Genomic DNA, 15,425 nt, shown 5'->3' with positions numbered 1-15,425 from the left:
GAAGCCCTCCTTCCGGGGAACCACGAGGCCGGGAGTGAGTTGCCGGTCCAAAGACCCAAAAAACCGGCGCTCCCCGCCCGAGGCTCCCTGTGCGTTGGGGGCCGACCCTCTGGGAGCCAGCAGGCAGGAAGCTAGCCAGCCAGAAGGCTGGCGCTCCTCTCTAACAACTTTTAATGCTCTATTCTTTTGTTGAATTTCTGGAGTCTTGACTATTATCTGCCTTGGTGTAGTCTTTTTCTGATCATGGCTAATTGGAATTCTGTATGCCTCACTTATTTGTATGTGAAATTCTTTTTTCATGCTTGAGAAATTTTCTGCCATTACTTCAGTGAACAGGTTTTTATGTCCTTTATCCTATATTGTGATTTTTCATTGATTATAATCAATCTTATGATATTATTTTTATCATTTTCTATTAAATTATTTTCTAAATTAAAATGAAATATTTTGGACTTTTTCCCCATAGAAACTTTACACTGTTTACATAAAGAGATAAAATAAATTAGGTAAAGGGGAATATGAATCATATATTGTATTCAATATTGCTTTTTCCAAGATAAAAGAATATGTATAGCAGGAAAATCTGTCTTACAACATAAACATCTGAAAACATACAATCTTGAATTTTTGTTTATTGTGAGATACATTATTTTAAGTAACATTGTTTTGACTTAGAAGCCAGCGCATTTTGGAGTGGAAAACAGATTTAACTGTTACTTAAAAAATGTCTACCCAGTACTTTTTGCTGAAAATCCTTCTAACCTGATCTAAGGGTTTGCCAATCAAGAGGTCCCCTCCACCAGACAGCAGTGGCTCCTGGATCCAGGCTAAATTTACCCTGACCACTACACATAAAGTTCTATTTTGCTTATACTTAACATAAGGTAGAAATACTAATTTTTATCACTTTTGAAAAGATATATCAAACTATTTTAAAGGCAATTAAATAATAAAGCTGTCATGTTAATGCACACATGAACTTTCTGACAAATAATTACATTTTAGAATACTGCACTAGGTAGGGCTTCAGTTACAACCTCATGATATAACACGGCGTATTAGAATTGTGAGCTCTGAAATGCAGTTGTCAACCATAGCCTCTCTGATCTTTGGCAGATTGCTTCTTTATAGTTTCCTTGTAAAATTGAGATAACAATTGACTCTCACCATCCTTGGATGACTATTATCCTGGGGCTGTGTGAGTTCAGAGTAGTAATAATAAAGTGTGTCTGCTACATAGTAGCTCAATAAATGTTAGCTACTATTATTAATGCAATTTTAGAGGTATGCTGTGAAAAAATTTATATCATGATGAAGGCTATTAGTGGTGACTGTAAGTTGTTAGTGATGAAAAAGAGAAGGGATAAGCTCTGTTAGAGACACTGATGAACTACACTCTGAGAACCTACCTGATGAAGTCATATTTGGGATAACTGACAACTCACCTGCTGGTTTGACAGAATAACGCATTTATAGACATCTGTATCCTCATGTAGAATGTTAACGTTTCTTTACTGAGAAAAGGAGAATGAAGTGGGAGTAAAATTTCTGCATTATTTATTCTGGTGGATAATTTGAATTATTAGGAATTTTAAAAGTTTAGAGATACTGAGTATGACTTTATTTACATGAGATATTCAAGCTCATACATATGAGGAGAATGTTGCTATGGTACGGACATGTGAAAACTATCTTCTGGGCTCACTTTTGCACTCATAAGAGCACAAGACAAGTACAAAGCATTGTGATCCATTCAGTACACCTATGAAGCTGTCATGTTTTCTGTCACTCAAGGTGAGGAAGCCATAAATAGAGAAGAGATTAGAATTAGCACAAGGCCCAGAAAGAAAATAGGTAAACATATTTTCCTGAGTAATTCTTCCAGGCAGCACTGCTGCAACTCACTGGACTACAACCTTCAAATGTAGAGATACTGTGGAAGCCATGTGCTCAGTAGCAGAGGATTCCCTCAGAAGATAAAGGATCGCTAATGTCCACCCAGTGATTTCCCCAAACATTTGAATATGCAAATTAACAGAACATTTTTTTAAACTCAATCTATATTGGCCCATGTAATTACTGTATTTTCAATCTAAAAGGGGATAAAAAGAAAAAATTATTTGGCTTTGTAGTCTCACTGAACCAAGTTGTTTCTCTTTTCATAGTACTAAAATTGTATGTGTTTAAGTGTGTGACATTAAATGTACGTAAGAAAAGGTGATATCTAAGATAAATGTGGCCTGGGAGGTATAAACATATTAATCAAGCATATAACCATTGAGCTGTAATCTATAGAGAATGTTGGCATTAGAGACCAGTTTTGGACATGATCCAGTCTCGATAGTATGTCACTCGAGTATAGACACCAGGCTTGTTTGGAAGAGCACATTCATCTCCCCAGCTTACGATACCAGCAAGAAACCAGGTTCCTTTAGAATCTGCACTAACCAGTGGTCCACCAGAATCTCCCTAGAAAGAAAAAGCACATATATAATTACTATAATTTAAAGGTGAATGCTGAGTATTTTTTCTTTTGTAGTAAAAACTGGGAAGGACAAAAGAAAGAAAAAGGTTTACCAATTTCAATAGTTATATGATGCAGAGCTTCGCCATATAAGATGGTAGGAGTTCAACAGTGGTTCTGTGGTTTTTTTTGTTTTTTTGTTTTTTTCTTTTCTTGTTACTGTCTTTGATTGTTGGATCAATCTTACATTCTTATGTCTGGTGGACTGAGCAACTTGATTGAAGATAACAGTATATAATGTAGCAACCATTGTTAATTCCTATCATTTTGTTTTGAGGTCACATATCATTTTTGTTGTTTTTGTGTTGTTTTGATTTTATCTTCATTGTTGTTGTGTTAGTTTTTTAATTTTTAAAATAAAAAGTTATATGATTCTAATCTAGAATATTCTTGTCTTCTATGATTATTTACCTAAATCCAAGTGTTAGCATATGTCTTTTGTTGTAGTAATGCAACAATAGAAAACAGATAGGAAGCATTTCTACTCAGTTATAACGCAAGGAAGCTACTGGAGTGTAATTGCTTATGCAGTTATCAGCATATGAAAGAATGTTTTGAGTATCTCCTGCAATCCCCCTATTTCCAGGCAAATCCTGGTGAAAAAGGAAGGTTTGTATTTACCCATCACCAACACTAAGCTATTGCTATTCATGCTTGTGTAAATACTGCTCTAGCTTCAAGCACTGTATATTTGGCTGTACCTCCTCTGCACTTTTATAGTTTTCACTTATTGATATTTAGACCATTTCCCCAGACTGATGGAACTGTTCAGACTCTGTACTTTCTTTTTGCTCTAATTTTACCCATTACCATGGGTAATTTTAACATCTGTGGGATGGTACATCTAATATCCTGGCCACTTGACTAATATCTCTGCTGTCTTGAGTTTCATCATACAGCTTTTAATTAAGCCTTTTTGCATCATTCTTTTGTCATCTCCTAGAACTAAAACAACCAGGAATTCTATTTGTGACTATATATTTAATCACAGATATTGTTATATGTTACTTGGCATAAAATGTGATATATAACATATTATATATGTGATATATTATGAATATTACATATAAATAATTCATTCATCTGTTGATGCATACATAGCTTGTTTTCATATTTTGTCTAATGTAAATAGTGCCACAGTGAACATGGGTGCAGATATCTCTTTGAAATACTGATTTCATTTCCTTTGTTTATATGCCTAGAAGTGGAATTGGATCATATTGCAGTTCTATTTGTGCTGCTTTGAGGAACTTCTATGCTGTTTTCCATAATAGTTTTACCAACTTTCATTCCCGTCGGCAGTGTACAAGTGTCCCCTGGCCCTATACCCTTGGTAATAATTGTTATTTCTTGTCTTTTTAATAATAACCATCCTAACTTGTGAGATGACATTGCTTTGTAATCTTAATTTGTACTTCTGTGATGATTATTGATGTTGAGTATTGTTTCACATACTTGTTTGAATTCTTTGAAACAGTGGATGAACTCTTTAAAAATATGTTTATTCAGGCCTTTTGCCCACTTTAAAGTCAGGTTGTTTTTCTTTTTTTTGGTATTCAGTTGTTGAGTTTTCCTCTGAGTACATTTGAAGGGAGAGACTTGATGATACTTATAAAATGTGGAAAGGGGTTCAGTAGCCTGGGGTAGTTTAGGAAATATATGAGGAGACTAAAATTAATAGAAAGTTAAAATTCTTGTGTAGATGGAAGGAGACTTGGTGAAGAACACAGATAAGAGATTAGTTTTGAGTAGTAAAAGAAATGTGTTTATCCTACATGTAGAAAGTGAGGATGAGTCCAAATATAAATGTATCAGGGTGAAAGGAAATTAAGGTGATTCTCATGTGATTGCTTTCATTGTTTCTGGTTAGAAATTCATGCTAAGGAAGATGAGGGCATAGTAGGATAGACAGGTTAAGAATATGATGGTTTGACATAGCACAATACAAGATTCCTGAAAGAAACGTAAAATGAGTTAAGGACATACCTGTGAATAAATGACTTCAATTTACAAGAGGGCAAGATTTCTTCTAGGTGTGCTTAGGAGTTTACATATGAGAACAAATGAAGTCTATAATTTATCTTGTGATTAAAAATTATTAGGATCAGTCTGGGAGAAGTAGGAGGTGAAGTCATCACAGGGTTCAGTGGATGAAATGATAAACTATGAGTTCAAGGCTATGTAATTTCTGGAGTCATCATGATGAGGAAAAAATTGAGAAGGGGGGGATTCAAGCTCTTCATGCTGTCCTATCAAAGAACAGTTGTAGTGGAGCAACGGCAAAGATTAAAATCTCTAATTACAGATAATTATATATTATAAATATATTTCTATCTCTGGTGTCTCCAAGAGTCAGGAATATGCTCTGTTTATTACAATTTCCCTGGGTATAACACAGGGCTTGGCATACAGTTACTGGTCAGCAAATAATTATTACAAATGTGAATAAATGAATAAAATGATTTACCACTGATTCTGCCTAGATAATGGTATTATTAGTACTCTTAATAGCTCTAAGCCTATTTCTTATAAATACAATTGAGGGTTCAGAAGCACATTACATATAAAGAATTGTAGCTTATTGCAGGATTCAGAGTATGGGAACTTGAGCCAAATTCTCTGCATTTAAATTTTATTTCTGTCACTTACTAGCACTAAGGGTGTGAGTTTAGATAAGTTACTTGATGCGTTTTCTCAGTATCTTCCTCTGAGAAGTAGGGTTTCCAGTAGTACAAGCATGCTGTGGAGGAGTGTCCTAAGTAGAATGAATTAATACTTGTGAAGAATTTAAAACATTATCTGACATATGAAGATGCCATATAAGGGTTATTAAATAAATAAAATATTTAGAATGTTAGTGTATTTCTCAGTGAAAGATCAAACAAACTAAGGTAACCAATAACCTAATCTTTTCATTGCTTTTTGTGATTGCATCTCTTCCCCACTCCCACCTTCAGTTTTTTAGAACAGGACAGTTGATGTAGCATTTCATTCCTTTAATGAGACCTACAGGATATTAATATCATTTTAATTATATACTTTGCCTACAAAACACACTAACATCTTTAAATACTGAGAAAATTGAACTGATTAATTGGAAAATTTAAACTGCAAGAAAAAAAGCTTGAAAAGAAATTAAGCAGATTTACCTGTCAGGCATCTACATGTCCCTTCAAGAAGCCGGCACACAGCATTCCAGGAGTGACCATCCCACTGTAGGCCTCTCTGCTGTTGCAGGTCTTATCATCTATAATTTTCACTAATCCTTTTTGGAGTACATTAGGGCTTGCTCCTGAAAAAAGAATACGGTATAACTTTTGCTAAAGTAACTATTAATGGCTCTGGCTAAGTTATTAGTATCTAACATTATGTACAAGTCCCAAATCATTGTAAAACATACATGTTAATTAAACTATTTTCTCCTTTCTTAGCAACAAAAAAAGCAACTAATGTTTATAAACACACCAAACTCTTGCTGAAAACTAGCACTTTTAGAAATTTTTAGTGTCTTCATCTATACGTGATGGTATTTTTTCCTGTGGCTTGAGAATTTTATATTTACTACATGTGTGTCTTAGAAAGCAAAATTAAAAATTCATAACCCAGAAGTATACATTTCATGATCATTTTTAGATTTTTAGCTAAGTATAAATATAATTCTGATTCTTGGGATTAATTTTAAGTTGTTTTTCTGCTTTTAAAATGCATGTATGGACATAAATAGGCACAAAATCTTTACATTATTAGTCATAGGATGCGTGTTTTAAGTGGCCTTTGTTCATGGTCTTACTGAGCATTATTCATTTCATTTCATTAAAAATGCTCAATATGAGGAATGAAATGAAAGCTTTTTCCTAGCCAAGAAAATAGGAATATTTTCCTACTTTATCCTTTAAAGTATTCTGGTCACCTAGAAAATTACTATGTACAAAAGTAGTAATTAAAATAAGTGTTGACTGAATGAATTAGTGAGGTGGAGGAAAATAAATTATGTATCCAAATAATAAATACTATAAAACTGCTATTGTAAGGGAAATTATGATAAATGGCTTTGAAATTATAGTTTCCACATGAATGACACTGAGGATAATTTTCAATCCATTATACATTATCCTCGTTAAAATGATCCAGAGGAAGTGTTTTTCAGATTCAGTTGTAATTTTGAATTTCTTTTTAGCTTCTCAGACTCAAGCCATGCAAGAAGATTTGAAACTCACCGTCAGACTTCAGTGTCTCCCATCCAGTGACCACTACCTCTGAATTGGGTGGGAATTTATAAGTGGTTTCTGGAAGACATGCTCTCCGGGTGCTGCTTGTGTTTAGTACTGGTGAGGACAGACGCACAAGGGCGATGTAGTCTTTGTGTGCAGGGTAATGGTAGTTCATGAAGTATTATGTTTTTGACTCTTTGTTGTGTCTGTGGATCAGTTAAAAGAAGTCCAAAACTAACATTCCAGTCTGTGGGTTTATTGGTGCTAAAGAAAGAAGATTTACTTATTAAAAGTCTTGTATACTGGAGTTACAGGAGTTAATTACTTTACATTTGTTTTTTTATTTTAAAGGGAAAAAAAGATGAACATAATAATGAAACTGACTTTCAAACAGGTTAGCAGGGCAGTTACAATAGCTGATACACTGAATATTGTTGTCTTCATTGTAATTATTCAGAGTAGAAGATATAGGCTTAACATCTTATCTATATAATATTAACACAAAACTTGCTTTTTAATGAACTAAGAGAAACCAGCTATATAACTGTTTTAACTGTCTTGTATATACATGTATTTTTCCCTTTTTCCCTTTCTTCCTTTCCCCTTTCCCCCATCACAGTTTATCTTTTCTTTTGAACAGTTTCTTCCCAATTTATAATATCTATTGTACATTTTGGATCTTATTTACTTCATTTCCTCATTCTAGTGAGATAATACAGTGTTTACACAAGATTATAATCATAAATGAAATAGATTTCTTCACCCTTGGGAAACAATTCAGTTAGTTTGAGTTTTCATGATATAAGCACACAGAATAAAACCATATATAAAAGAAAAAATAATGATAACGTGAGTAAATCTTGAATAACACAACAAATGTTATTTCTTTTTTTTTTGTACCAAGAATCAAACTTAGGACCTTGCACTTGCCAGGCAGGCACTTGTACCACTGAGCTATCTCACTGGCCCCAACAAATGGTGTTTTAAAAGATAAACTATGGAAACTACACTTTATTCTTAGTTTGAATAGAAAATACTAACAGGGTTTTAGAGTGATAAATGTGATAATATAAAACTAGTAAGATTAAATAAAAAGTGGATATGGAAGCAGGGCATGGTGGCCCACACATATAATCCCAGTACTTGGGAGGCTGAGGCAGGAGGCTCCCAGCAAGTTCAAGGCCAGTTCAAGGGCAGCCTCACTCACATAGTGAGTTCAAGATCACCCTGATTTACACAGAGAGACTCTGTTTAAAAAACAAACAAACAAACAAAAAGTGGATACAGGATAGAGTGAATTTATGGAAATTAAGGAAGTAGCCTACACTCTCTTTTAACCATCAAAACCTATAAATAAAATACTTTCGACTTTTACTATTATTATTTAAGGATTTGTATATTAAGTACCAAAAATAGTGCTTCTAGGACATTTTCAGAATCTTTACTAAAGCATTATAATAAGCACAAATGATTTGAAGAGAACTGAAGTTTTGAGAGGGATGAAAAAAAATGACTGCTACAAAAAATCAGTGGAGTTAATAAAATGAATCATTAAACAAAAGTGGAAAAGTCTTTGTATACAAAAGGGCACGCTTTTGGTGCAACAATACATCCTTTGATGAAATAATTTCAAATAGGGCTGTGGATATAAAACCAACTCTAACAATGATAAGAAAGAGTGTTTTTTTATTTTTATTCTCTTTGAAATAAAAAAAAATTAGAAAAGGAAAGAGAAGATGAATGCTCCATTTGGAATTTAATTTTTGACAATGAATTTGAGGTGAATGACTCTTACCTAGTTTTTCCAAATTTGGGGTCATTTTATCCCTGCACATTTGGACATGTCTGGAGACATTCTGATTGCCGTTGCGTGAGATACTACAGGTGGGTAAGGGCAAAAATACTGCTAAAAATTCAACAGTGCATAGGATGACTTTCTAGGATTATCTGGTCTAAGATGTCACTGGTGCCACTGCTGACAAAGCTTGTTCTAGGCTGACTATGTCCACTGCACTGAGAAGTCATGGGGTACCTCAAAGGCCCTACTTCACCACAGGGGACAGTGGTGGGCATGGGAGGGCGGCTGTACACTTGACAGGAATTGTCAGACTTTTAGGGACTTGAGTGACTCTGAGACCTTCCTTTGCACTGGCCAGAACTTACTTCATGAAACTGAGTGGCAGTGATAAGCCAGTTGTTACTAATCAGAGTGGCTCCACAGCGGTGGACACTGTCCTGTTGTATAGAACAGGGCCATTCTTCTTGGCAGGGCCATTCTTCTTCCTCTGCATTCCTCCCCTCAACGATTTTGTTGCCAGTGGATGTTGTGGTGCGTTGCCCACAACCTGCTCGAAATAGAGAGCATCAGTACTCATACTGCTTATACACATGCATTGCTGTGGTAAACCCACTCCCCACACTACGTGTCCCTATTAGCTATTACCTGAGAAAATGTTCAGAGTCTTGGGGAAGTTAGGATGGATGCAACTGCTGACATGAAGTTTCCTGAGAATTCATTCAACACAGTCCTTGCCTTCTTTCCATATACCCACTACTTTCACGTGCTCTATGTGTCTATATGGCCTCCCATGGCCTGAGGTAGAGTTAGGTTTAATTATAGGTTTGAGTATAGAAGATAATAGCTACATAGACTGCTAAATTGCACAGGGAAATATGTGCTTCTTAGATCTTAGTGGAGGTTGTTGGAGAGTAATGACTGCTGTGAGAGCATTTGTAGGGAGGTATGAATGAACACGAATGTGAATGAGATATTTATGAGGCGCAGAGTAAATAGAAGTGTCTTCCTACTCAAGTCACAACACAATACCTGGATGCAAGGAATGACATGTGAAGACAGCCACCCAGCTTCCAAAGTTATATACTTCAGTGAATCAGGACTCTGCTTTGCTGTCTGTTTAGATTAGAGTAATTGCTAGACTCAGTTCACAAGCAAATCTGCAGCAATAGTACAACTTGTCCTTTACAGTTAATACTACCTGTTATTAGAGATTGCCATCTCATTAATAAAAGTTTTTAGAGTCAGAACTATATCTTTTTGAAAAAATATATGTCCAGAATCTACCACAGAGTAGATATTGCAGATCAACAAACAATTATAAAGTCTATATAGTATAATTCACACAGGCTGTTTTAAAGGCCTTACTGGGCCTCCCATGTCTTTAGGTTATATAATGCTCTTAATTCTAGGTATTTCTAGGTAGTTAAGGGATCCTCTTCGTAACAATCATTTAGCTGAACAGGAGCCTTTGTGGCTGCTCTTTCGGAGTGACAGCGCTCCTAGTGACTCATCAGATGCAGCTCCCTTTTCTTTTTCTCCCTTTCCACTCCCTTATCACCGAAGCTGCAGAGGATTAAAAACAAATAATCCGGAACCCAGAGGTATGCTGGTTCCTCCCTGTCCTCCCTTTTGTTTTGACAACTCCTAAAGGAAGCTGGCTTTAATTCAAATTCCTTCAGAGGAATAGAAAAACAAGGATGCTTCTCTGCTAGCTAGGAACCTCCCTCCGGCAACTCTAATTTCCTGTTTCTGCTTTGACTCATAATTCTCGCTTCATTTCTGCCCATGCATCAACTTCCATTCTCAGTTTTCATTCCTCATGGTTGTGTCTGCTCATCTTCCAGCCGCCACCTCTGCTGCATGGCCTTGCTTTACCTCTGTGATGTTCTACACAGCCCGCATAGTTTTGTTATGTCTAAAGCAATCATTTTAAGAATTTAAAGAACATAATAAAGATGGCTGGTTGCTCAGGGACTCTGCAGAGCTCTTATAGCTTCTCTACCCTTCCAACTTCTACTCTTTTGTCGACTACTGAATTTTGATATGTTTTCTTGTGTCACACACCAAAGCTCTATTCTTCGTTTAGACTTCTTTGATTTTTCTTGCCTACCCTTCGTTGTAAAAAGTACAATCAAAATCCTAGATAGGTCAAGTCAGATTCAGAATACTGATATGAAAACTTGCATAGTCCTCCTGGTGGGGGACGGACAACTTGGATGATCACTTACTGCTGCTTGTGTTGCTGTCATGACTACTTCCCTCCTATGAATCTGACAAATTCCCACTTGTGAATTTAGATGTTACGATTGTTAAAGGTTTTTTTAATGAAATAATTTACCTCAAACTGTCCTAAAATACTTGAGGATAGAATTGGTGAGAGAAAAATAATCTATTGTGGCTATGTTTCAATTTTGCCAAACTTTCTTAGCAATAACAGTGCTGGGACTGAGGGACTCAACAAGTGATGTTCCAGGTCACCTGGCCCTGGAGGGCTCTTCCTCTGGTCCAGCTATTCCCATCCATCCCCAGACTAAAGCAGTGGTTTTCCCGCCAACTTGTTTTCCCAGGACCGGTTGGGAGACCAGATACAGAATGCCTTTGCAAGCAGAAAGCAGCTGCGTGGTGTGAGGCAGCTTCCTTTTCTGCACCCAAAGTAGCTACTGAGGTAAGAATACCACGGTGAGAAAAAAGAAAGCTAATTTAAACAGCTGAAAAACACGGAGTGCTGACCAGAAGCTTGTACATTCTTCTAAGTAATTTATTTATTTCAGCATATTTTAATTTCACAATTTGGAACAGAGGCTTTGAGAAGTTAAATAATCTATGGAAATTTTCCCAGTCTGTATGCTGCAGATCTGGGATTTGAAAGTTATATGTAACTGATTCTAGATTTTTTTATGTTTGTTTTTCAAACTTTATGAATACACCTTATCTACAGCCATACCACCCTGAATGTGCCCGATCTCGTTGTATGAATACACATTTGCAGCAAACTGATTGCATTTATTGTGGGGGTTGGTACAGGTGTATAGCGGATCTTAATTCTCTTTAAGGCCCCTTGTCCTCCACTCCCTCCTCCCTCTCCTTCCTTCTCTTGGTCCTTGTCCCATTTGCAAAAGGTCTGTTTCCAGATTCTACATTCTTCATTATCACTACCTGTCCCTAGGTCCCCTCTGTCCATGATAGCACGCAATAATGTGTTCCTCATTTTAAAGCCATGATACAGTATCAGGCAATTTAAGGGTAAGTGCAGTGACTTTCATACAAGTTTCTAAAAGCAAGCTGCTCATTGCACCTTCATGGATGTTACATAGACTGTCAAGGGGAGTCCTTTTGGTCATTCACAGAATTAAATGTTGATAGAGAAATAACTTTTTGATGAACTTACAGGTGTTGAGAAGATTTTCTGCCATTGGCATTGCAATGTCTAAAAGTAAAGGAAAAAAAATGAAAGTTACATTTGTGAACACAATTTATTTCTATATGAGTGGTAAGCATAATAATTTAATATAATCTTGACTGTGAAATTTCATTGTTCATAAAGTAGCATGAGATTTTTTTTGTCTTTTTGAGACAAGGTTTCACTATCCAGTTCATATTGGACTTGAGCTCACTTTGTAGCCCAGGCTGGCATCAAACTTGCAGCAATTCTCCTGCCTCAGCCTTCTGAGAGCTGGGAGGTTAATATAATCTTCATAGTCATTTTCTATTTCTAAACAAAATTTCATGTTCCTCACTAGAACTTACTAGAAAAACCAATCTTGGTCCTGAAAAGTGCTACAATATATGATAATCTTCCCTCATACCTTAAATCCAAATCAGTAGAAAACTGAACATAATTGCACCTCTTTTATGGCCACTTTTAAGCCACTGGGCTCATCTTTTATTCTAGCCACTGCTTTGCCTAGAGAACTTGAGCAGATGCCTTTCTCAAGTCAGCACCTAGGACCTTGCTCTTTCTGCCAGAAGAAACCCACAGGCTACTTCTAGGTGGATGACCAGGAAATGTGGGGATTCGTGCTGGTAGAGCCACTGAGCAGTGCAGTATGAGAGCTGATGGACAAACACTTCCCACTTAGTCCTGGGGAATACAGTTCTTAAATACAGTTCATTATATCCCAGGGGATGTACAGCTGCTCTCGGTGACAGCCAACTTACCCTCATATCTACAACGTGCAGGTTTTTGTTCATATTCTGTTTCTTGGGAAGCCAGGGTAAGACAAATAACACCATAAGTAGGAGAGAGTATATCCGTTGTTGGAGTTAATACATTTTTGTTTTGAGTGCATTTTACAATATTTTAAAATTAATATTTGTGTGGTAAGTTTCAGTTATTTGGAGCATTCACTTAAGCATGATATCTCAGTTCTCACTCATTTTAGGTTGAAAGGAATTTAATTCAGCAGTGGGGCAGATTTTAACATTGCCTACTCATTCCTGGATAGAAATGTCATTTTAGGGACTATTATAGAATGAAATTATTTGCACCAGATAACTTTGCTATGTACCCTGTATCCATGCAAAATGGCAAACCTGTTCAATTCGTGTGGGGCATGTATGAGGAGAAGCCAAACAAATGAATCCTGTTCCACATATCAGATACAGGGAACTGAAAACCCACTGGTCATTTCTACTTAAAGAGTTCTGTTTTCGAGAAAAGAAAGAAAGGGAAATTATGTATGTATGTATATGCAGGATAGCTAACATAGTTGAACTGCTGTCTTCTATTGCTTTACTGAAAGGAACAGTTAATAATTTCTTATTTGATCAATCTTGCGTGTCTCTATTTGTTTTCCTGAGAAATCACTTTGAAGAGATCAATATGTAATTCAACAACCATTGTTAATTTCCTAGCACTTTGTAACTCTGTATTGCGTGTATTGTTCTTATGCTGTTTTGTAAATGGATGTCTGTTTGTTAATATGTTTTCCTTCTTTTATTCTTAAAATAAATTTTAAAAAAGAGTTCTGTTTTGAAAAAAAATTTCTAGATGATGTCTGGATTAAGTACTACAGATGTCAGTGTAGGTTCATTTTTATTATGCTGTTGGATTCCTACAACTCCAAGGAGTATCCATTCTTACACAGAATTGCAATTGCATACTCTCATATTAGGCTGCACAATAAATCAGGTGGACAAAAGAATCTTTAGCAGAAAATCAGCTGTCAAGTTGAAAAGGAAGGAGCCGCTCAGCAGTCCACCTGGACTATTATAAGAAGCCATGAGCCACACCTCTGTGAACAGAAAGCTCATGCAGTTTCATTACATCCTTCACAGCTGCCTTCCAGCAGCTAATTTTTAATTTGCTAGGGTATCTCTGGGCCTTAGTTTTGAATTTTGTATACTTTATAAAATATGTTAAATAGATGAATGTTAGGTCCAATATGTAAGAACCAATTATTTAAGAACCCTATTTTATTCACAGACATTACTTCTTCCTTTGAAGTTTTCTTTAATAATGCATCACTTGCTAGAGAGAAGAAATGTCTTTGACTTATGATTTACTTTTAATGGTTGTATTATCCCAAAGCCCCATAGAATTATTACCACTCGGTGGGTGGAAGACAGGGAGTGGGGACATGACTCACATCATCTTCCTAGAGGACTGAATCACGTCAGTGCATGTTCATGTTTCCTTCCTCTCAGCTCTCTTGGTTGGAAACTCAGGCAGGAACTTACTGGATTTACCTCAAGCAAGAATTCAACAATGTAACCTAAGATACTCTGTTTACAGTATACAGTGTAAAGGAAGTGACAAAAAGCAGTGGTCTTATCTGTACCAAGAAGGAGTTGAATCAGAGGATAAGAAAAAACAGTTTTGAAAACCTGTTCAGTACGATGCGAGTGGCGGTATGCACCTATAATTTCAATACCCAGGAAGCTGAGGCAGGAGGGTTGCAAATTCCAGGACAACCTGGACTATGGAAGGAAACCTTCTCTGAAAACAACAACAAAAAAGAAAGAAAAACAAACAAATAAACAAAGAAAAGCAATTCAGCCATTGTGCATTGGTCTCTTCCTGTGGGCCAGGAATCAAAGTGTAGACATGAATATCAACCTAAGTAAATTTATAGCCTGGTAGAAGAGATGGATGACTAAATACATAATTTAAAATCAGTGTCATAAATGTGATGGCATAGTGTGCATAGAAAATTGGATGTACCAAGAAAAGTCACTTAGCATAAAGGCAGGAATTAGAATATCTGATTCCAATACTCTCTGGGAGAGTCCAGAAATTACCCTCATTTACTCACTGTTGGAAATTGATCAGATGTATCTAGATTTGTAGTGTAGAATGCTCCTGACTACTGTTCACACTTCCTGGAGTTAGGGAGTAAGAAATGCAAGAGTCTGATACCCAGTGAACATATTTTTTCTTGAAAGGAGAAATCAAACACATAACTGTATAATTCTAAGTATAAGGAAGAATTTTACAACAGCGGTAGATTCATTTATAACATAAATTTTATGTAGTTCATAGCCTTTAACTCTACTTAGGTGAATTTACTACTTTACATTAATCCAAACACTAAATTAGTTGATTAGTCTTATTTTCCCTAGCGTTCTAACATTAAAAATACAGTGGAAGTAAGCTGTATTCTCTCATTGTATTTTATGAAATACTAAAAATATGCATCTGATAAATTTCTGAAAACTCAAAAACAATAAATGCATATAAATGTATAAAGTCTTACTGAGCAAAGGCAGAATAACTATTATAAAATTGTTTGTTTGTTTTTGGTACTAGGAATTGAACTCAGGACCTTGCACTTACCAGGCAAGTGCTGTGCCACTGAGATATATCCCCAGCTATAAAATTGTTTTATGATACAGATACCACTATCTTTTACCAGGGAAGTTAATTCTCTCTCTCTCTCTCTCCCTCTCTCTC

The 15,425-nt window shown here is 36.0% G+C and overlaps 2 pseudogenes; both read right to left on the bottom strand.

Moving 5' to 3' along the window:
- The window catches only part of LOC102030683, an 8,806-nt pseudogene extending 7,336 nt beyond the window's left edge, over positions 1-1,470 (bottom strand).
- An 837-nt stretch (positions 1,471-2,307) lies between these two features.
- The window catches only part of LOC102012703, a 41,147-nt pseudogene continuing 28,029 nt past the window's right edge, over positions 2,308-15,425 (bottom strand).

Source organism: Chinchilla lanigera, unplaced genomic scaffold (genome assembly GCF_000276665.1).
Source record: "Chinchilla lanigera isolate Chin_1 unplaced genomic scaffold, ChiLan1.0 scaffold00046, whole genome shotgun sequence".
Taxonomy (NCBI): domain Eukaryota; kingdom Metazoa; phylum Chordata; class Mammalia; order Rodentia; family Chinchillidae; genus Chinchilla; species Chinchilla lanigera.
This window is presented reverse-complemented; position numbering and strand designations above follow the sequence as displayed.